Here is a 25127-nt window from a genome sequence, read left to right on the forward strand (position 1 = left end):
CAATGGCTGTTTCAGGTTTTTTGATAATACTTCCAACGTGGAGCTCTGGAGAGCTAATTATCTGTATCTTAGTATCCACCTCTGCTCCACATGTGGTTTAAACCTGTCCTGTCATCTACAATAGACAACTGTAAGTTTCATTTATTTTTATTTTTGCAGAATGCTTTATTTATTTATCTTAATTTCTTTAATACAGGGGTGAAAATTGTTCTTCAAATCACAAAAGAACGAACAATCGAAAAGAATCAGATTTGATGGAAAGCAGTGAGCTTCTTACAAAGGGGTGAGTTTGAGTGACATTCTGACCAGGTTGTGGAGGGGTGTACATGGAACGGTCACCAGGGTAAATACATGGGTGGACATACATAGATTAAGGACAACCAAACGTAAGCAGGTAGGCGGTACGGCCAGCTGCGTTAGGGATGGGAACATGATGGATAAAGTGCTAGGGTGCAGTTATCTGCAATTTTGGACATTTGTGATGGGATCTTCGGGGACTGGCACCTAAACAATTTCCAAAGTAAGTAGTGGAATTAGATGAGGTGTGAGTGACAACTGTAATCCTATCAAATTGTGAAAGCAATGACCGATTCGTAAAGGCAAGAGGACATTTTGCGTTAAAAGTCAAGGGACTGCTTATGTTGTTGGGTCCGCTGTCAGTTTCATGGTCTTCCCCAAACACCTGGTGGTGTAGCATACAGGGCCTGGTCAGAAAGTATGATTTGTTGTGTCACTAGACACATTAGCCAACGTAGTGCACATCAGTAAAAAAACATGTCAATGACAGTCACTACACATGGGCTTCGCAACCTGTCTCCCAGGAGTCCCTGCCGACTTGAGTATTTCCTCAAGCTTGCCTCTGCTTTTGGGTTCATTAATGATGACTTTCTGCTAGGCATTGAAGGTGAGCTGTGCGGGACAGGCAACCGGGACGTCTTACAAAGCATGTGCCAGTAAGGCTACGATCCTCCCACGAACACGTTAAACCAGGCAACCCCAACATACTTTTGCTGTATTGCCAGACACACAAACAAACACGGAACAAGTGCTGTAACTCACATACCTCTAATCTGTACATTGGTGTAGGGGGTGGGCCATCCTCACATTGTGGGAGTAAAGTGGAAATTCCCCTAGCTACTCCTATTGTACGTGCTTTGACATCTGCAGCAGTTGTGGAGCCACCTCTGTGGTTATGTACAGGGAGAAGGAAGAGGGACAAGGGGATAATGTGAGCAGATTCGGGGTTTAGTGTGTAGTCCCCACAAGATCTTCTTTGTCCCAGGGCGTTCTTGCGGGTGGATGAAGGTGTGAAGGTGCATGCTACCTGTGGCTTGACAATTCTGTAAGTAGTGGTGGTGTGGTCAGATGGACTGTCCAGTGACTGTACCGTGAACAATTGTGTGTTTCAGTTTCTCATTACCAAGTGAGGATGTGTGATCCATGTCCAGACTATGGTTCTTTCACAAAGGGGAGCATTGCTGAAGGACAGTTTTGACTCAGCCATTGGGACACAGTTGTTGTACAACAGCAAGGATGAGGGCTAATGATGCCAGTACACATGTTGGGTGTGCTTTAATAGGTAGTTTTTCTGTCTATGTTCTTGGAATAGTGTTCACAAGACATGAATCAACTTTCACCCTTTTTGGTGGAGAAGTTGGCACAGCATGCTGTACATGTGTGTTATCTTTGTCAGTGATGTGTTGAGGTATGTGTGATTGAGGTGATATGTGTGCTGGTATGTGCATGCTGTGCGTGGTGGCTCCCGGAGGGCACACACAGCACATTCTCTCCCTGGGATGTTTGGCCACTGCACTGGGGTCAGGGAATGCAGGATGGGGTGTAGATGAGCACCCCAGGAATGTATCCAATCAAATGGTGCTGTTCCTTAACACAGTTAAGTGCATTTGCTCCTAGACCATCGAACAATCAGATTTTGCACTCCATTGACGCGCCAGTATATGTCCCATAACCACGTCAATGAGAGGGCCCAATAGGGCGGCACGTTTCCCTAACGCAGTTATGCACATTCATTCATAGACCATCGACCAATCTGATTTCGCACACCACTTACCCGCCTACACATGACCGGTAAAAGCATTGATGAGAGAGCCCAATAAGGCGGCATGGTTCCTTAACGCAGTTACACGCAAATGTGCATAGACCATTAGCCAATCAGATTTTGCATGCTGCTTACATGCATATACATGACCCGCAACAGCGTCAAAGAGAGGGTCCAATCAGCTGTCACGGTTCCTCAATACGGTTATGCACAATCGTGCATAGACCATCGACCAATCAGATTTCCAGCTCCACTTGCGTGCCAAAATATGAGCCATAACTGTGTCAACGAGAGGGCACAATCAGGTGGCGTGGTTCCTTAATGCGGTTATGCACATTCACGCCTAAACTATCAACCAATCAGATTTCGTGCTCCGTGTATGCGTCTACACATGTCCCGTAACCACGTTAACAAGAGAGCCCAATCAGGCGGCACGGTTCCTTAACACGGTTACATGCTAACGCGCCTAGTCCATCGACCAATCAGAATTCTTACTCCGCCTATGTGCCCACACATGACCCGTAATGGCGTCAATGAGAGGGCCCACTCAGGTGGCGCGGTTCCCAAATGTGGTTATGCACATTTGCTTCTAGACTATCGACCAATCTGATTTCCCACACCGCTTACACACCTAGACATGACCCGTAATAGCGTCACCGAGCGACCCAATCTGAAGGCACGGTTCCTTAACGCAATTACGCGCATTCACGCCTGGACCATCGACCAATGAGATTTCACGCTCCGGTTACATTTCTACACATAACCCATTACTGCTTCAACAAGAAAGCCCATTCAGGCAGCGCGGTTCCTAAATGTGGTTATATGCATTCACACCTAGACCATCCGCCAATCAGATTTCCTGCTCCACTTACATGCTTACACTTTACCTGTAACAGCGTCAACGAGAGGGCCAAATCAGGCGGCGCAGTTCCCTAACACGGTAATATGAATTCGTGCCAAGATCATTGTCCAATCAGATTTTGTGCTCCAATTACGCGCCTACCCATGACCCGCAACCACGTCAACGAGAGGGCCCAATCAGGCGACATGGTACCTTCACACGGTTATCCACAAAAATGCCAAGACCATCGACCAATCAAATTTCGCACTGCACTTACACGCATTCTTTTGACCCTTATCCGGGTCAATGAGAGGGCCCAATCAGGTGCTGTGGTTTTTTAATGTGATTACGCGCATTTGCACATAGACCATTGACCAATCACATTTCTCGCTCCACTTACACGCCTGCACATGACCTGTTATCGCATCTAAAGCATCAACCTATTATGCATCGTGTTCTGTAGGCACGGCTATGACAATTACCAGCGCTTGCAGAATTGATCAATCCGAATGTGCACTGTGGTAACACAGTGACACATGACTCATAAACGCACGTATAAACCGCGCTGCCTGATTGCTTGTTGGACATAGCCACGAATATGCACCCCACCCAAAGACAATTCCTTTACTTTCCCTCATTGCTTTCTTTTCTGATTACAGAGCAGCATGACTGTGAAGTTTAAGAATGTTTTGAGCTAACTTCTACGTTTTTGCCATCCTTCTTTGCCCTGCTTAATCCATTTACGTCTTTACTTTGTCCTGTATGTCAATTTATTATTTTAGTTAGTTATATTCTTTTTTTTTTTTAATCTTTTTAATTTTAGTGGCATAGTCCTTTTTGTCTTGTCTTTTTTCATGTTATTACATTTGTTTCCCGGATCAGACATTGCACAATATGTCTGACCGCAGAAGCAGAAGCAATGATGTCATTTGGGTGCCAAATCCATCTGTTCCCCGCAAAATATTATGCCGGATTAAAAAAATTGCAGACAGCTGGAGATACTTTATGGTTGAGCAGTACCACTCTCGAAAAGAGACATAACAGGTACAGTGCAGGATCTGCAAGAAAAAGCAATGCCATGGACCGTCTAACGTACCGTCACAGAGCTTGAAGACATCTGTCCTCATTAAACACTTAGTCCGAGTCCACTGGGACGATGTTGATGAGGACTACCGAAAGGTCCATGTGAAAATCAAAATACAGGCACATGGGCCAAACTCTTTACAGAGTCTAACAGCCAATGTGCCGTTACCTTCCACAGTAGCAACCACCACAGCAACCTCCACACCATCCACCTCCATGACTGTACCTACAATGCCCTCCACGGCCCAGAACCTCCCCCACTGCTTCCCACGCCTGACCTGAATGATTGAAAAGTTTTGTGCAGACAATGCCACAATTGGGTCATGGTGGGAGATGACACCATAGATGGCTCTGGACGGGCCATTTCAGAACATCAAGCCCACTGCAACAAGGAGTTTTTTTTTAAATTAGCAATTTATTACACCCATTTTTGTAAAAAATAAAATCCCCCAAAACAAATGTTCCTTTTTTTACCTTTTGTTACATGTGTGAATCCTAATGTTCTTTCCTTCCCAGTTTCATTCTCCTCCTTCCTTCTACCCCAAATGGCCCTTTAATAGGGCCACCCTCCAAATAATGAAAAAAGACAAAATAAACACAAACTGCCCTAAAAGATCACAACATCTTATGTGATCTATTTTATGCACTTTCTTTAGCTGAAATGTATTTTTCACAATGTTTTCTTTGATGCAATGGGTATGGAGTGCATTGACTTATATTTATAGCCACGCCAACCAAAGGCCCCGGTGCGAACTGAGTATAGCCACGATTAGGTGTGTCAGGTTGCAATTGCTGATCGCGTAGCCGTGGATACGACCTCCAGTCATTACTGAGATTAGCCACAAATACTGCAAATAAACCTTTAAATATGTAAATATTTACTGACATATACTTTCACATCAGTCACACACTCAGCATGTGCACAGTGTACAAAATGGTGGCTTTTATATTTTCCAAAATCAATAGCACAAAAAGAGGACTATATTAAGCAAAATACTAAAATAGCCAACACGTTTTCAACCAATTGAAAACACTGAAACACTTCCAAAACTTTGCCATATCTGCATGTGCAACAGCAACCAATCAACTGACGTGATACATTAACGCGCCTACGTACGCCTGGCTGCAGGCTGTTTACACGCAGGTATGCCAAAAATCAATTAAGTTGTTTGTTTCTTAGCCATGGCTATCTGAAAAAACAACAAAAACAATGTTTTCCTGCACTCCCAAATCCCCCAACATCTATACCACCTCTGCCCACTACTTTGATGTCCTCCTCACCTCCCTTGGCCTCTCCCATTCCATCTATAACACTCGTCATTTCTGTGATATAGTTTTGATCAAAATATCAGGTAGCTGCAGCTTTGCAATCGGGAAAATGACACAATGTACCATTGGACTGCATATAGTCGCGATGACATGGGCCCATCAGGATAGCCGCAACTACACATGCCACGCATTTTAGCATGTTTATAGCCATGGCTACGCTCCGTAGTGATTTCTGCTATTAACCGTGTGTGTGTTTGGCTCAATCACATCGCTTGTTACCTACCCGTGACTATTATTATTATTATTTTTTTATTAATTACATATACATAAATGTGTGTATTCAGTACTCAATTTAAGTTGTATTTTGAGATATATACAGTAAAAGAGAAAATCGGAGAATGTTACAGAAGCATGAATAGATTCTGTAGCGGTAGAGTAGGTGGGTACTGGTCAAGAGGGTGGGCGTAAACTGGTTAACGGTAGAGAAGGTGTGGGTAATGTGCATGGATGGGGAAAGACATGGCGGAGGTACTATGGTGGTACAAATAATATAAGTAAGATGAGTAGGCGGGGTAGTGAGGGTTAGTTTAAGTATGAGAGAATAAAGAGGGACAGAGTATGGCAGGGGGTTTTTCCTCTTGTGTAATGGCTTGGCAGGCTGAAAAATGATGGTCTGGAGGATTGCCCAGGGCAGTGCACATGGTTATGATGTATTCAAACCTTCCAACCATCAACTTTTCTTTTTGCCAAAGTAATATATGCACAGCAATTAAGTCATAATGTGCACTTTTCAGACTGTTAAAAAAAAGAATATATAATTAGTTAGAGAAAAAAATCCCAATATGAGGCAATTGCTTGTGGTCTTGTGGGCATGCGTATCCACTGGGAACATGACAACCTGAGTAAAATCCTGGTACCCAAATACTTGATCAAGCTTGTCAAACTAAACAAAATAATTGAGACGTGGCGTCCGCCTCTGAAAAAAATTACACGTTCCAACCACATGTGTCCTTTACTTGAGACCTGAAAAGCAGCCATGATCACGAAATACCTGCACCAATGGTCAGTATTGCAAACTCTCTTGCCACCTCCTGGGCCAATATGCATGACTGACTTGCCCTCTCATCATTTCACTTTATGTCTGGCTTTCAACAATACTCTACTAATATAAAGATTTCCTTCATAAAGATAACTTGAAAAATACCCAAACCATGGTGTCACTCAAGTATAGAAATCCTTATAGAACTATATTGGACAAAAAACAGAGCTCTTGTTACTCCCCCCATCTTCAATAGAAGACTACAAATACCAAAATGCAATTCAGCAAGAGGCAAAAAGAGTGTGCACTGGGAACATAGAAAATCTGTATGACATATTGAGGCATATTATATATATATATATATATAACAACAGGTAATTCTAAAATTAAGAAAATACACAGCATTCAGGACTGTGCAGTGTCCTCCATCCATGCAGTAACCGGGACTCACCCTTCTTAGCTTCAAAGCAAGAAAGGAGCCAGACCCCTCAGGCAATGTTGCTCTAACAGGACTTGTAACTTGTGCTAATTTATTAGGCAACATGGCCTGAACGGGCAATCTGCTCCTCCACTTTCAAGGTAGGAAGGATAAGTCCCAGTTCCTGCATTAATAGGAGTCCTGTATGCCTACCGTGCCACTCGCTATGGGGCAATGACCAGTGATTTTTCACCCCCAACGTCACTATAACTGTTAAAATATGTTTAAAAACTAATCTATAGCCGCAGGTACAGAACTACTGATACCTTCGGCTATCCGTAGTCATATAATAGCCGTGAATTCTGGAAAAACGATAAAAAAATAAATGCTTCCCTGCCCACGCAAACCCTCACCAAGTGTCTCCCTCCTCTGCACATGCTCCCCACACACCCATGATGGCTGCCTCACCTCATCTGCCCTATTCCTTTCCTCCCAAGCCACACGCTGTTTCTGTGATGCAGTTTGCTTTCAAATGTCGGCTATTCTGCCCATAGTTGAGGCTGCGGAAAAGCTTTGTGTTGGAAACTCAGGCCCTGGACCTCCTCCAAATCTCACTTGGTGTCTTCTTACCTGCATCCCCACCTCTACACTGATGACATTTGCATGTGTTTTGATCCACAAATAGCTTTTTTCCTGCATTTCACTTTCTGATACCTTGGCCTATAGCCGTGGCTATCTCTTGATTCGAGCAAAAACAAAGAGGGTGGCTGTTTCATTTCTTAAAACTCCTGTTTCGGCAATTTACCTGAGATTCAGCTTTCTATTTTGGGGTATGGGGCACCCCCTTCTCCATCAAATATTTTAAATACGACTGCACGGAATAACCCCAAACCACAAAAAGGCCCAACTTGTTTTCGATCAGGTCCAAATCCATTCAGCAGTTTGGACTATGCACTCTGGCAAAAATTGACTTTTTTTATCTATGGGAAAATTAATGGGAAGTAGGCCGCAACTTTTTTTTTTGTTTTGTTTTATTTACAAATATTTACCAAACTTTGCAGTCTGGGGGGGCGCTGTGTGTCCCCAATGGACTTCATAATTTCAACCAATCCCGTCGCATGAGTCAAAGGTTATTAGCAAATCATTTTTTCAGGGCTCCTATGGCAGTCCGACTCACCTTAACTATAGGGCGCAACCGCCGCCATACAATATAAAGCACAAAATATGTTTCTTTGTTCCTTATACAATTCCACACCCTTCCACCACTCTACACCAAATGTTTGCATGGTCACCTTTTACGACCCTCCGGACATTACTGACTACATGACATTTATACACCCCATCCCTTTTCCCGGAGTTTAGCCCTTCACACATGAGACGGTTGACTGGAATCGGCAAAACATCAATGTGGTCATAGAAGAACCGCACAAATCCAATTTTAAGCGTCATTGCGACACGTTTCAAGGCCCCAGGATGCACCGTTTCTGGTATATTTGCACCGCAACATATTGCACTCCACCGCGGTGAAGCGACAGGTGGGGAGAGTGCACAGAAGTTCCCAGTATGCTGCAGCACCCCGACTCTCACCTCCCCTCCACCTCTGCTCTGGAGTATGTCAGCCAGCCAGCCACACATGCCCATATGTCAGTGCAGTTTACTTCAGAGAACAAATCACATCAAGCCATAAGCAACTCGGAACAGAGACCTACAGGATCATTGATTTTCCCATATTAATGAGAGTGTTATCATATCTGTCTACAGAACACGTGCAGTATGGGTACTTTGTGGTAGTATGTAATAGGGAATCAACTGTTTTGCAGTCCAGATCCGGTAGCACTTTCATGTCAGATTGGAGGCTTGCATTGCTAACGTAATTGTATTTTGCTACTGTGAATCAGGCCATTGTTGAAATTGCTTTCTCTAAATAAAGACAGCTCCTGATGGTCATGTGTTTATGAAATGGTCTACAGTGACCAATCTTAAAGAAAGAATTACGATATGAACGATTCACATTATTGACTAATATTTCAAGGGCACGCAGCCCTTTTGATTCAGTTCAGAGCCGTTCAACTCCAAATGGCTTGACAGAGCCTTGAGTACCTCTTTCAATAGAATATGCTGCATGGCGCCCACACTCAGGAAGTACGAATGACGTCAGTCAGTATCACCATGCCTCCTCCAGTCATAATCCCACTCTGTTGCGAGTCGTCGGTTTTATTCAAAGAATGAAAGCACAGCTACGCAGATGTCGCCAAGCCCCTGCAGGAGAAAATCTGAGGAGAAGATCTCCAACACGAAGACACTTCCCTGTTCCCATGGAGACAGGAGCGAGGAAAAGTTACTAGCACTGAATTCAAATTAACAGCTAACGCAGCATCTATATGTGATTTCTGAAAATAACACTAATGTTGCTAAGGCAACGTGTAATATTGCCGTTCGCTTGCGAAATAAATACACACCATGTTTTCAACCAAATCACGGGGTTAGAGTCAAGAGATCACAACACCTTCGACATGGAGTGAAATTGCAACCACTCTGAGTGGAAAAAACACAAACAACACATTTGTGTCAACAGATAATTTTATGGGTGCAAGTGAAGAAAATGGAGGCGACCGTTAAACAGCCGAGAAACATGTTGTTCACTCATGCTTTCACTTGTCCCGAATATGATTAAAATAGTTCAACTTTGGAGCGGAAGTAAGCATTATGGCCCGAGCTAGTGAGTCACTTCGATTAAGTCATTTTGTGCGCACGTTCCCGGGCAATGTAATCAACCAGGCTCCCATTTCTTTTTTAAAACGTCAGATTTAACTTTTTAGAACAAGAAATGTGCGTAGAGGTGAAGTAAACATTGCGTACAAAAGCATAGCCATCAAAAACACATTTAATGACAAGAAGAGAGTGCTATATATGTTAAGCTAGGAACAACACATTCTCTGCACCATGCAGTAAACAACAGAATCTAAGCTAATGGACAAATACATAGTCACTGGACATCAAATCTGAAAAACCAAAGGTGAATGCATGACATAAACATACAATCGGTTGCCAATGTTATTATTTTTCTATCAGCATACATAATATAATGGCAATTGCAGTTAAGATCAGTGGTCGAAGTGGGCGGGAGCGGTTAGGAGAGGTGCTCCTCTACTTTAAAAAAACAAACGTTTACTGACCCTATACTTTTATTTTAAAAAGAAATAGTTCTGGAATGTTTTACTTTAAAGTGTAGGAAGAAGTTTAAACTTGCACTTCAGTGCACTGCACTAAACATTCCCTTAAACAGCAGGCGCATGTGTTTGGGGGGTTTGTATTGTGCATGGGAGGGGCCGTGGTGATGGGGGTTGTGGGGAGCAGGGGCAGGCCAGCAGGCAACATAGTAGTTCTACTACTTCTTTTCGTACACTTCGACCACTGGTTAAGATATTTTGTGGAACATTCTTCACACTGTTCAAAAGTTATTAAGAAAAAAAAAAGCTGTTTTCAACATACTCCATTCATTTACCTCCCCTCAAGCATAAACATTCTAATCATAGAACCCCTCTGACATCACAATCCTCAACACTAAACATTGCTATGATCTACAAAGTATCTCTACATAACACATCCCCATCCCTTAACAAAACAAAAACAAATACACAACATTAACCTAACAATGTCATATAAACCTTAGCCACAAAACTGTCATGTGACTGCAAATTCTAGATAGGTAAAAAAAAACTAAAAAAAATATGATACAGAAGAATGTCAAACTATAACTTGTTACACTGTTACACTCTTTTTACGTTTTTACCATTATACCCATATTCACACACCATTTATATACCCATACCATTCGACATCCTCGATTTAGCAATCCTTGACATGTTCCACACCTGTCCACTTTCCAACCTGACAGCCCCTTTGAGCATTTGCACAACACGCACTGGGTCCGAATACAATAAATCGCCTTTTTTTGATACCAAACCCTTTTTTACTCGCACCATGTCACCAACCTCTACAATATTTCCTTTCCTTGGAAATTTCTCTTTTGTCTTTCTTACCCACTGATCTTTTCGTTCATCCATCCTTTTCCTGATCTCGTCCACAACACAATCAGTATCCCTTGCCCTCCCCAGCCATGCAGGAGACAACACAGTATTGGCTTTCCTACCTCTCATGAGTTCGAAAGCACTGACCTCTGTTTCCTCATGGGGAGCCATACGCAGGGCATACAAATGCTCCTTCACAACCACTTTTCTGTCGCTACCACATGCACCCGCCAACCTAACAGCATCCATAATGCTGCGAATCAGTCTCTTGACCATTCTATTGTTCTGAGGCTGATACAACGCAGTACGCTTGTGTCTTATACCACATTTCTCAAAATATTCCCTGAACATACCACCTACAAACTGGACCATTATCGGTAAGTATGGTGCTGGGCAAACCTCCCTCTCAAATATATCCTGGATACATTCTACCATGCTTTGACCCGTCACATCCCTTACCACCTGGAACTCACTCCATCGCAAAAAGGTATCTATCAAAACAACCATAAATCTTCCACGTCCACACCCCATATCCAATGGCCCAAGAATATCCATAGCCAAATCTTGCCAAACACCAACGGGCACTTCCACTTTATTCATAGGTTGCAATCTAGCCTGAATGTTTTTCCCCGACCTGTTACATTCTTCACACCTTCCAACAAACCTTTCCACATCCCGATCGAATCCTGGCCACCAATAATCCACCTTTATTATTTTTTGGTCTTATGGATTCCAATATGACCTTGGTGTCCTATCTCAATCCATTTGGTACCACCAACCGATCCCAACGATACACCAGACCTTTCTTCAAACTCAGCTCTGATCTCACTTCCCACAACGCCCTCTCTTCACCACTTAACAATCTTTTTTCAGTCCATCAACCCGCACAAACCCAACAATCCATCTCCACATTTCGTCACATTCCAATGCCCTTATCCATTCCTCCTTAGATATCACTCCTTCATTAATGACAAACACCATATCCACAATATTTTCACCTATCCTATCTATATCATTGGTTTCGTCATATGCTCTTAACCTTGAAACATGATCAGCCTGCACATTGTTTTTGCTGGGTATCACTTCAATTTTGAACTTATGAGATTGCAGTCTAGTCACCCAGCAAGCAACCCACCTTGATACTTTGTCCAACCCTTTACTCTCAAAGATAGCTTTAAGTGGTTTGTGATCCATCTGTAGTATAAACTCCTTACCCCATAAAACATTTCTCAGATTTTCGATGCCCCAATGACAAGCCAGGGCCTCTTTTTCAAGCACCGAATAATTCTGTTCAGCACCCCTCAACATCCTAGAGGCATGGGTTACCACAACATCATTTCCATCACTACCCACCTGTGATAAAACAACACCTATACCAGACTCACTGGCATCCACAACCAGGATGGTTGCTTTGCTTGTATCAAACATGGCTAATGCCTTAGACATGTCAATTTTTCTCTTTATCTCACCAAATTCTTTTTCACACTCATCATCCCATTCAAAATCCACCATCTTATTTTAGTAGAGACCTCAATTTTGTCACTCCATCAGCATAATTTTCTACAAACCTATGGTAGAACTCTATTGTCCCCAAAAAAGATCTTAATTCAGCCTTATCTGTCAGAGACTGCATTCTCTTGATTCCATCAACCAACTCCCTTTTAGTTTTCAACCCTTCCTCAGATATTTCGTGGCCCAAATATTCTACCACCTTGGTAGCAAACACACATTTCTCTCCACGCAGTGTTATCCCACATTCTTTGAAAACTCGCAACACCCTTTCCACATTTCTTTCCAGTTCATCCTCACTTTCACCACATACTACGACGTCGTCTTGGAAACACCAGACCTTATCCATGCCCTTTAGTATTTTATCCATTACTTTCTGGAATACAGAAGAGGCATATATTAAACGAAAAGGCATGCGGCGGAACTGAAATATACCATCATATGTAATAAAAGCCGTAAGCTTACTCGATTCCCGATCGAAATCAACTTGATGGTAGGCACTTGCCATATCCAATTTAGTGAAGAACTTGGTGTTTCCAATCCGACTTAACAATTCCCCCTTATTGGGTATTGGATGACGATCAGTTATCACACACTTATTTAGTTCTCTTAGATCTACACAAACCCTCAACTCACCACTTGGTTTCTTTACTACCACCAAAGGCGAGACCCATTCCACCGCTTTGCTTGGTTCAATAATTCCAGCACTTTTCAACTATTCAAGTTCTTCATGTACAGCATTTCTTATTGCAACAGGGACTTATCTTAGCTTAGCACACACTGGCACACTGTTGTTTTTCAGTACTATCTTGTCGATCATTCTCAATCAAACCAATTTTACTTCCCACATGGAGAACTTGTTCCTCCATATTGGGGTCCAACTTTATGCCTAAACCTCTTTTTTCCCTCCATCCCAAAAGAGTTTCCCCTCTCTTTGTAACATATATCTTTCCACGGGTTGCCCTACCTTTGAACTCAAAATTTGCCACACAACATCCTAGTACCTCAATCTTGCCACCATTGTACCAACCAGGGTTTTTATCAGATGGCAGCACATCTTCAACTTTGCCACCCACAGCATTTTCGTACATGGTTCGGGACATCAATGTAATTTTCGAGCAAGAATCCACCATCATTCTCACTGATCGCTCATTCACATCAATCCATGCAATGGGATGTTCACAATCGTCCTCTTCCCTGCATTTCACCATGTGGACCATAGCTATCTCAACATCTCCATCATCATCCTCATCAGACAAGGCTCTGTTACTTTCCTCAACATACATCACTCTCTTGCCATGGCCTATGGCATAATTCTAACAGAAATTTTCAGTGTCCCCACTTTTTACATTTTCCACAAATTGTTCTCCTCCCTGGGCATATTGGAGAGGTAGATAAATGCCTAGAGCTACCACATCGAAAGCATAAACGCCCCTCCCTCTTTGTATCTTTTACCGCCGCTTCTCTTTGCATTACTTTATTATTACTGCCACCCCTTTCATGTCCAGTTTCATTTCCTTTCACACCTTTATCTTTTGATTTTCTCTTGTTTTTACGAAAATCTTTTTTATGGTCTACCACTCTCAACACTTCACCTACAGGTGGGTTTGCATCCTTTACTGTTAGTTTAGCAACACACTGTAAGGTATTTTCTATTCTCTTTCCTATACCTTATATCTTATTCCTATTCTCCAGATCCGGGCCATCCCTTAACCATATCTCTTCACGGATTTTATCGTTGGAGCAATGTAGCATAAAGTGATCTCGAATATGCTCATCTAACTTCACACCAAATTTACAATTCAAGGATAAGTGTCTCAAAGCTGTAATAAACTCTTCCACAGTTTCCCCTTCATGTTGTGCCCTCAGACCAAAATGATAGCGTTCTAGAACCGTACTAATCTTTGTTTCAAAGTGCTTATCCAATTTTGCCAACGCCATGTCAAAATCATTACCACCACCCTCCGCATCCAGTTCTGTTACATCTGGTAATGTCTCAAAGATTCTCTGACGCTCATATCCTATGAAGTAAGTTAGCATGGATACTTTGCGCTCCGTAGACATGCCATTACCACATGCCGCCTTCATATAATGTAGAAAACTCTTCTTCCAGGGAGCCCATTTGAGCTTAGGATGTTCCGGAGTTGGCATAAACATTTGAGGGTCCGGAACACCTGCCATTGCCATGATGCCAGAGATGTCTGCAGTACAAACTGTGTCTAGGGGCAATGTACAGTCTTGCTGACTTAATACTTATCACCGCTGAACAATGTCTCCAGAAGCTACAGTATGCTGGGCGATCCCCAACTGGGATGTCGTAATCACATATCACAAAGCAATTGTCAGAGTGTGTTGAAGCACACAACAAAACATATACTGCTTGCCTGTAGATTCGCCTTCCCAAATGGGCCCTGGGCGATATGACGCTTTTCTAGAACAATTGCCTTCCCAGATGGGCCCTAGGCGATGTATGCCATGCACAAAGGTTTCCGTGTCTGTGTCTAACCTCCTTAACACTGCGCACATTAATGGGATGCAAAGGAGGGCGCTGAGTAGCTTCTATCCCTCTGCGCGTCTGTTCCTTTCACAAGGCTTCCGGGTGATGCGGCAGCACTGTCAAATGACACGCCGCAGGTCCTTTACTCGACTGCCACGTTGCGTATAATTTAATCCAGAGGCAGCAAGAGTATGGGGCACTGTCATGCGCCGCGTTCCACGGACATAGCACAGTTCAGCTCAGCAATGGCGGGGCTCGTACGAAGCGAACACTTGGAAGGCCTATTGCAGCCCAATACGGGACCATTTACCTGGCCGTCTGAGCCCGAATATTGACCCTCCGGCTGCTTCTCCGTACAGCTTCCTTCCCTCCGCAACAGGAGCAGCCCCAGGGCACTAGAACATGGTGAGAGTAGTGCAGCTATCGGTGAAACATTGAAACAATGCTTTTCACTCTTGTATAGCCCGCTGTGCAGGGAAAATGGCAAATTCAGTTCCACCATATATCATGAAGGCCGAGGGTCTCGGGTTCTCTGGGATATTTGTTGCCAATATAAAGATGCACTCTGAAGGCACATTGGGTAACACAGCAGGCATTATTGTATTTCCATGTAGCACACTTGAGACCCCCAACCTTGCCTTCAGGTCTCCCAAGCCAACTGCCTCGCCTCAAGCATAAACATTCTAATCATAGAACCCCTTTGACATCACAATCCTCTTCGCTCTAAACATTGCTATGATCCACAAAGTATATCTACATAACAAAAACTGCAGAACTAATTTGCATCAAAGAAGAAACAACTTTGGCACAAAGCGCTATAGATCTCGCTTTTGTTGGGCTGAGACTAAACTGTGCTATAGTTTTGAAATAATTTAATAGGAAAGGGGAGAGAGCCCCCTTTCCAAACATCGTTTATATATCTCCCATGATGCACTGCATCAGTGATGCTTTTCTGAAAGGAAAAGATGCTGATTTTTTTCTGATTTTTTTCCTCGTCCAAACGATTCCTGCAGTAAGCACGCGGGAAGACAAAAAATAAAAGTGTTCAAAATTATATTTGTAGGAGGGTAAGAGGTGGACCCATATCACGGTAGAGGTGGGGACTAGGGCAGGGCGAAAATGTGAAATTCCTTTGTGCCAGTCGCAGAAGCAAAATCTTTAAGATTTCGATCCTTTTCACCGTAATCCACCGTTCCCCAACTGCTGTGCAGCGAAAAGAGTGGTGCACATTTTTCATGTCATCTTGTGAACTGAAATGAACCTGCATGAAACTAACACAGATCCCCAAAAAATACCTTCACAAAAATTCTCATTGTGCTACACAATATTACATGGGAATGAAACTGCACAAAACCGGGTGAAATTTCAGTTGCAGAGGAACTGTAATGCTCCTTTCGTGGATCGAGCAGAAGCGAACTTCAGTGCGCATTTTGCACTTTTCGCTTCAGGGGACAAACATTTCACTCACCCTTAGTGGTGAGGGGATGGAAGACCATGTGTAGTGGGAGAGTAAGGGGTGTGCTGGAGAGGATGTTTCTGAAAACCATCTTTACTCTGGATCCCCACTGTTAATCAGACATCACATCAGGGATTAATGATGAACTTTAAAAATGACATCATGGGAGACATCTATGGGGTGGCTCTAAGTTAAGATGGTCATATCACGGGGGGGGGTTCGGCTGGGCTCCGCTGTCAGACCCCTCTCTGCTCCCAATGTGCGCTTTCTTTTGCCATCATTCTGCCTCACAGTTGAGGGTATGTGCTCCGGGGTATCCCCCGTGACTCACCTGGAACAAAGCAGTGCATCGAGTGACACATAGGAGGAAGTGATAAAACTACATTGTACCTCCCCCAGTGTCTTTAGCCTTGATATTACAGTGAAGGCTTTTTAAGAATGGTGTGCCTAAGTATCTTGATGGATAGGGTATAATCCATTTTGAACTGTCATTGAAGAGATATAGAAGTTAGATTAGGGCTAACCTCTTCTCTATCCTTTTACCTAGATAAGCGGCCCACCAGCGCTACCTAGGGAGTGACAAAAGTAGCAGAGGGATAGTTACTTGTTTCCGTGAGGATGACATAGTGAGTTTAAGTATGCTAAGAAAATGTGAAACGATTACCCCTCTCACTACCGGTCAGGTCAGGAAATTAGGGTTGGTTGTGCTTTTACAGAAGCAACATGTTAAATCAACAAAATGTCACTCATAGAGAAAACACCTCAAGGAACCAAACATCCAAGTCAATTGGATATAAAAAGAAATGTGATTTATTCATAATTCATTACACTATAAAATATCAAAAAAGACAAGCACAGGAAACAGCAATTCAATGTTTCAGTTAAAATATATATATAGTTCATACAGGGTTCAGTCTAACTCAATTCACGAGAGCTCTTAACAAATAAGAGGTCTATTTGATAGTCTACATGTTTCGGCCTGAACCAATTCCATTAAACACTATGGGCCTCATTACACGGTAGGCGGTGGACCAAGGTGCTATTAGCACCTTGGTCCATGCCGGTAAATTACAGGCACCGCCTTGGCGGAAAGGGGAATTACCGCCCTACTCCAAGGTTGGTGGGGCAGTAATTCCCCCTTCCACCATTGCCCTTCCCCATTCCCATTTTTGCCCCATAGGGCATAATGGGAATGGGGAAGGTGCTAATTACGGTACCGCAAATTTGCAGTGCCGTAATTAGCACCATGGTCCCTTTGCGGGTTGGGTTTTAAGGCGTTAAATTCCCCAACCCGCAAAGGGACCTCGTAGTACAGCGGTAAGGGTTAACGGTCACCGTTACCATTAACGGTGACCGTTACCCCTTACCGCCGTCCGTGTAATGAGGCCCTTTCTCTAGTGTCACTACACACATTGTTATTACAGGCCTTCTTCTGGACGAACTAATTTCTTCGGTCAAGTACTTTCTTGTACCCCAGAGTTGTTTCACAGGTTCTAGAAAACAGATTAAAAACAAACATACAATTACATCAGGCTATTATGATTCCTATGTGTTACTCTAATACATCGTTTCTACAGTCTACTTTATCTTTAATCTAACTCTCAATGTTGGGCACAGCAATGTGCTGCTATTCTATGTAAAAGAAACTTTGCCTATCTAATGTCAGACAAGGGTTACATACTTCTGTGGCACTTCTCAGTTGCAAAAAGCACAAACAACCCTTTAATTACTTCCAATACCAGTGTGAGTAATTTAGCCCATGGGACGTGAGTTCTCAAGGGAAAGCAGTGATTTTCAAAAAAACAGTATGGATGTGTTTTTCTTACCTACAACACAAGGGGGGCATCCATTTATGAGGTGCACCTACTCATATTAATATTGGACATTCTTATATTGCATCAGACCTTACTTCAGGTATTTAATTCAATGTTGCTTCATGGCAACATATCAGTGTGAATCTATCTGGGAGGCTAATTTGTGGTGGGCGAACTTACACTGAGGTTACCACATTTTCACTTACTTGTCAGTCACCAGTGGTTTATATTTGATTCAATAGTAGTTCATCTTCAAAATTGGGAACAACAAAGTGGCTCTTTTTCAGACAGACATCATCCGGTAATGGCATATGAATTCTGGAGTTCTGTGAACATGGGGACAAGGTAATCTGATTATTCTCATATCAATAATTCTTTTGAGGAAACTAAATCTAATACAGATTCCCATCTGTTCACCACTTAAGCGACGTCAGGCTTACTTTTATAATTCTAGAGGCTTTATGGCACTCGATAAAATCCACAGCCGTCTGTCACTTGCTATCCCTTCGAAACAGTGTACTTTAATTCCCGTTCCTTGGCGTATATGTCATAGTGAGTTTTAGGCCACTTGATAAAGTAATGAATAGAATTAATATACCTCCATCCTCCTTTTTGTGTTAAAATGTTTTGGAGCAAAGGATGGGTGTTCAAGCTCCTTTAGACCCTTTGTGTGTTTTTCCAGACTGTAACTTCATTACACAACACCTTCTTCTAATATATTTGACAACACATGTCTGCTCATAATGTCATCAACTTCCTTGTGGTGTCTTTCTAAGCTCTTCTCTCATTCCCTTTCCTCACCTCGCTGTTTCTCTCGCTTTCTCTTCCTCTCTTTTTGTTGCCCTTTCTTTCTCTTCTCATTTCTTTTGTCTCTATCTTCCTCTAGTCTGGCCTCCCTTTCCTTCTCTTCCCATTCCCTATGTCTTTCTCTTCCTTCCACACATCTGTCCTCTCTAGCCTTCTCATCCCTTTTTCTCTCATTATAATTTTTTTCCTTCTTCACTCTCTTTCTCTCTCTTCCTCCACTCGTTTCTCTTCTTCTTTCTCCTGCCTGTCTTTCTGCAACTTCCCTTGCCTTCTCTTTAGACTCATTGATGCTCTTTCCATCAGTTTTAGAATTCTCTGCCCTCCTATCCATTAATTTGGTACAATTGCTGTCTCGCCGTTGTCTTGCTTGGCCCTCTCTCTCTGAACCTCTTCCTCGGCTTCTGTGAACCTCGTTTGCATGTCATGACGCTCGTCATATTCTACTGGTTTCTGTTTACTTATTTTCTCTCCACTGATAATGGGCCTCATTACGACCCTGGCGGAGTGGGTTTACGCCAGCGTTATTCGCGGCGGACCCGTCCGCCCTACTACGAGTTCCCGTAGCGCCATGGAGCGTTTTCCGCCTGGTTTTTCCGGGCGGAGAAATCCATGGCGCTACGGGACCTTGTTGTTAATTACGCCACCGTATTCTACGGTGGCGCAATTAACGCCTTCCCCACTCCCATTATACCCTATGGGGCAAAAATGGGAATGGGGAAGGGTAAAATGGGGAATGGGGATTTACCGCCCCGCCAAGGTCGGAATGGGGCGGTAAATCCGCCAACCCCCATGGCGCTATCGGCAGCTTTCCGCCGTGCTCCATGGTGCATATTGCGCCACGATTTCCGCCAGGGTCGTAATGAGGGCCAATGTCTTTACTGCTATATGCAGGAGAGATGCATATATCAGGTTAGTTTATCCTGACGCTGCTTTTAGTACATACATGTGTATAATCCCTGTGCCATCGAGGACTGATCCTCGCTCTGGGTAAGAGGAGGAGGAGCCATGGGTACCCCTTTCGTCATGCTGGTTAAGTATCCATTTCTTCGTATCTGTCTCCACTATTTCTCTGCCAAACATTTTCCATGGTCCTTTTAGGATAAACTCCCAGGTAGGCTAGAGGGCTACTAGGAGTTCGCGAACCCTGAATTCATGGAAAGCCTAACTCATTCCCTTCCCAAAAGAAACGCAGGCCCAGACTGGCAGCAAGTTAAAACTGTGGTTTATTACACCTAAAACCAACAAGGATCAGAACAAGGAACATGCTCCTGGAACGTTTCAGCAACCTCTGGCTCGCAGGCCAGTTTTTAGGCAAATCCGCACCACAATGACATCACAACCTCGGCCACTCTCCAGCAAACCTATCGAGCAAGTGGATTGGGTGCTGAGTGGTAGTCCATCTATGTCAGACCCTATATCTGTTAGTTTATTGGTCCTCCCGTGTCAGATTACTGTCCTGGATCTTCCCCGAAAAATGCAACTCCTACAATGGTGCAGTGTGGGGGTCTTATCATTGGTTCTTGCCCATTGCTACCCACGCCTATGGTCCTGTACTGTGATTGGCTATAGCCAGGTCTGGGACCCAAGTCGGTTCTCAGCTCGAGGTGTACCTTTTCAAGGAAATAATAGAAACTATGTGTATGCATTGTAACATGTGTGAACCACCACATATAATGAGAGTGCTCATTCTCATAATGCGACACTCAGCTTCTTCTGTAAGAACTTTGTTGCAAGCCATTGCCTGGCTGCGTGAGACTGCTCCGCTTTCCCAGCTGCTAGTTAGGGTACATCATCAGCTCGGCAGGTGATGTGTCTGGAGACTGTGTTTTGGGCTCCTAGAGCTCTGAATCACTCCGATTTATTCTCCTTTGCTGTGCCAGTGTTACTACAGTTCAGGGAATGGAATGTTACTCATATCTTGGTGGTCTTGGCAGCAGGCTCTGTCCCACATGGTTGTTCTCTTGTTGGCGCTGATTTCACCTCAGCGCAGCCTTTACTGAGACGACTGTGGCATACTGCAAATTTCCTAAGCCATGGCATGGCTTCTGACTTGGTTGTGCTATTATATAGTATCCATAGGTTAGTCATTTATGGCTCTGTCAGGTCCCTCAGGTGCTCCTACAGTTCCATGGGGTTATTTGCATATTGTCATGCGCCGCTTTCTCACCTGGCGTCTTTGGCCCCGCGGCCGCTTTCGGACTTCCTGATTTCCGTCACGTAGATGCTACGTTCACTAAGCGGTCTAGTCTTTCTCCGCTAGGAGGACCGTGGCGGTATTTAACCACTCCTCTCCCTGGGTCCAGCGCGTTGCAACCTTCCACGGTCAGCTGCTTTTCTTCGCGGCCGCGGTCTTGCTACACGCTGTTTTCCTCTTGCTCCTCGAGCCTTTCCTCTTTCACCCCTCTTACTCTTCCCGCTCCTTCTCAGGTCCCCGCCTTCTGTTCTCTCCCTCCTTCCTACTTTCCCTCCTTCGTGCCCGGCTTTCTGCCTTTGGCTTTGTTTACTTTTGCTTCCGGTGTATGCTGGAGTGTACATTTCCTACTGGGTCCTGTTGCTGCCTTCTCCCGTTGATCATCTGCTTACACGCCCAACTACCATCAGGATACCTGCCGGTTCCAGGGTTTTTTTGCCTATTCTGGCTTTTTTCCCCCTTTTTTGTCCCTCCCGGGAGTGGGACACGGTCAGGGCGCATTTACACGCTCTCACTGTGGCTTCCTCTTGTGGGAGACACGCTCAGCCTCGGAAAAAAGAAAAGGACTACACGGCACATCGAGCGCTCAGCCCAGTTGAGGAGGATTTCGATTCCACAGGTGAGGAGGTTGAAGAGATAAAAAAGGGTTCTACAACTGTATTAGAAGTCGGTGCTGACAGTTTGCAACGCCTACAAACAACAACCATGGCAACTCCTGAGCAAGTGCAGGAACTAATTGCTGCAGTACAAAGCCTCTCTCTAGAAATGCAAAATATAAAAACCGAAAACAACCTGCTAAAACAAATGGTAGCAGTGAGGGAGCCCCCCAACACAGATCTGCCTCCTATGCCTTTGTCTTCGGGGAAGTACGATGGTTCCCCCAAGACCCTGAAAGGATTTCTTGACGCTTGCAAGGTGTATTTCTCTTTCAGAACCCGCACTTACGCCTCTGATCATGCCAAGGTTGGATTCCTGGTGTCTAATATGACAGGGAACGCTCTTGCTTGGGCCACCCCTCTAGTAACCGGAAATGACCCTGTCCTACAGAATTTCGATGCCTTTATCGATTATGTCAAACAAACCTTTGAAAGACCCGAAATCTCAATGGCAGCTGGTGAAGACTTGATGGACATTCGTCAAGGACAAGCTGATGTACTGTCTTATATCTCCTCCTTTAAGAGATTGGCCATGGAGACGGGTTGGTCTGAGCAGTCCCAATTTATTCTGTTCCGCCGAGGTCTTAGGGAAGAATTAAAAGATGAAATGGCTCATTTTCCTCGGCCTACTTCCCTGCAGGATCTGATGATGGCCGCCCTTCAGATGGAGTTCAGGATGCAAGAAAGACGCCTAGAAAGAAGAAAGACGCGTACTTCCTTTTCAAGGACCTCCTCACCACCTTCAACAGCGCTCAAACCTCACGATGAGCCCATGCAAATCGGCACTACTCGCCGTTCTCTTACGCCTGAAGAAAGAAGGAGGAGAAGGGAACAGGGCCTATGTGCCTATTGTGCCTCTGATCGCCACACGGTGCATAACTGTACTGAACTTACCAAGAAACCGGCGGAAAACGCAAACCCTCGAACCTAGTTGGGACGGGTTATCGAGGGCAGTCTTCCAGTCCCTACGTTACTATGTCTATTGATTCCTCGAACCCTTCAGAAGATTCCCGCCTGATGGTTATAACGGTCAAGGTTACTATCAATGGCAGCCCGGTAGAGACGCTGGCTCTCTTGGATTGCGGTGCCGCAGGGAACTTCGCTGACACCCTTTGGGTTGACAAAGTAGGGGCTTCACGGATAGATCGCGGACACGGCCAGAAAGTAGAAGGGGTAGACGGCACGCCTTTGAGCTCAGGACTCATTGTTCAGACTACCGAACCCCTTCCTCTAACTATATTTCAGCACTCAGAAGTCATTACTTTTGATATCATTCGAGCAGCCCATTTTCCCTTAATCTTGGGGATTACCTGGCTGCGACAACATAATCCCCATGTCGACTGGAAGTCCAATAGTTTGCATTTTAATTCCAGTTATTACCAGACACACTGCTTTCAAGAGGCACAGTACCAGGAGGTAAAAATATCTCCCACTGTTCTCCCCACGAGTATTGGGGTGCATTCCATTGACAAGATATTGGAAGAATACCCTATGGTGTTTGCGGAATCCGCCCCCATGGCATTACCACCTCACAGACCGGAGGACTGCTCCATTGAGCTGATACCCAATGCCCTAGTGCCATTTGGCCGAATGTTTGCCTTATCCAAGACTGAAAAGGACGCTTTACGAAAGTATTTGGATGACAACTTGTGCAACGGTCTCATCAGACCCTCTAAATCCCCGGCGGGTGCTCCCTTATTTTTTATTCCTAAGAGGGATTCCAAGGACCTCAGGCCATGCATCGATTACAGGGGACTCAATAAGGTAACTTGCAAGGACAGATATCCCATGCCCCTCATTCCTGACATATTGGAATCAGTACAGGGAGCGACAGTTTTCTCCAAATTGGATCTGCGCAATGCTTATCACTTACTCAGAGTAAGTCCAGGAGATGAATGGAAGACGGCCTTCAGGACACCCTTTGGTCTGTACGAATACTACGTTATGCCCTTCGGACTGGTCAATGCTCCAGCAATATTTCAAAGGTTCATAGACCGAATATTCTCAGATTTATTGTTTATTTCAGTAGTAGTTTACCTTGACGACATACTTGTTTTTTCACAGTCTATGTCGGAGCATCTACTGCATCTTACAGAGGTCCTGGAGCGCCTTAAGAAACATCATTTATTGGCCAAACGTGAAAAATGTGTATTTGGGGCATCTTCGGTCCCTTACTTGGGGTTTATCCTCTCACCACAAGGAGTGCAAATGGATCAAAAGAAGGTCGAGGCTATTCTCCATTGGCAGGCTCCTTCCTCAGTCAAAGAGGTTCAGAGATTCCTGGGCCTGGCTAATTTTTACAGGCGTTTCGTGCCAGGTTTTTCCAACACTGTTCTACCAATTACAAACTTGTTGAAGAAGACATCTGTGCCTTTCCTCTGGAGCCCTCAGGCTGAAGAGAGCTTTCAACTCTTGAAGAAGAGCTTCTGCAGCGCTCCCATCCTATGCCAGCCGGACCAAAACAAGCCTTTTTTCGTGGAGACAGATGCCTCTGCTGCAGCTATAGGAGCTGTTCTACTACAAGAGCATGACAACGCGGAACACCCAATAGCGTATCTGTCTAAGACTCTCACTACTAGTCAACGGAATTATTCAGTAATTGAACGTGAACTTCTGGCCATGAAAAGAGCATGTGAAGTTTGGAGACACCTCCTACAGGGGTGCAGCCACCCTTTTGTAATCCGGACTGACCATAAGAATCTACAAGTTCTACAGTCTATGGAGTGCATCAATTCCAGACAAGCCCGATGGGCGCATTTTTTCTCACAATATGACTTTACCATCACTTATATTCCTGGAAGCCAAAATGCTTTGGCAGATGCCCTGTCCAGGAAGTCTTTCTCCTCCCAGGTTGCCCCATCCTGCCCGGAGAAGTTGTTTCCCAGAAACCGCATTGTTGCCACTATCTCCTCCTTGTTTCAACGGATAAAAGAAGCCATCTCTTTACATCCAGAACCCCGCGGCATGATTCAAAAGGGTGGTTTGTTCCTGAAGAATCAGAGGATCTGGGTACCATCTAAACCTCTTCAGAAAGACATATTGTCCTGGTGCCATGATCATCAGACGGCAGGCCATAGGGGACAGGCGAGTACCTTGGACTTGATCAGTAGAGCCTTTTACTGGCCAGGTTTGTCGGGAGATGTTAAGCGTTACGTCAGGTCCTGCAGAATCTGCTGTCAAAGTAAAAACAACACAAAAAAACCCATAGGTTTGCTGCAGCAAGATTCCATCCCGGAGCGTCCGTGGAGTCATGTATCTACTGATTTCATTGTGGACTTACCTTTGTCTCAAGGATGTTCATGCATAATGGTGTCCATCGACTCCCTCACCAAGATGGCTCATTTCTCTCCACTCCCTGGTATACCAACTGCCGATGCTATGGCATTGGTTTTCATTAAAGATGTGTTTCGACTCCATGGTCTCCCAGACAAGATAGTATCAGACCGAGGGAGCCAAT

General features: G+C 44.3%; 1 long non-coding RNA gene across 1 annotated transcript in view; it reads left to right on the forward strand.

Moving 5' to 3' along the window:
- Positions 1–202: 202 nt before the first annotated feature.
- LOC138511556 (uncharacterized) overlaps positions 203–25127 on the forward strand; it is a 348218-nt gene continuing 323293 nt past the window's right edge. The window contains exon 1 of the long non-coding RNA XR_011280630.1: positions 203–283. This is a non-coding gene — a long non-coding RNA (uncharacterized lncRNA). The remainder of the gene's footprint in view (positions 284–25127) is intronic.

This window comes from Ambystoma mexicanum, chromosome 6p (genome assembly GCF_040938575.1).
Source record: "Ambystoma mexicanum isolate Mex_15411 chromosome 6p, UKY_AmexF1_1, whole genome shotgun sequence".
In the NCBI taxonomy this organism is placed as follows: domain Eukaryota; kingdom Metazoa; phylum Chordata; class Amphibia; order Caudata; family Ambystomatidae; genus Ambystoma; species Ambystoma mexicanum.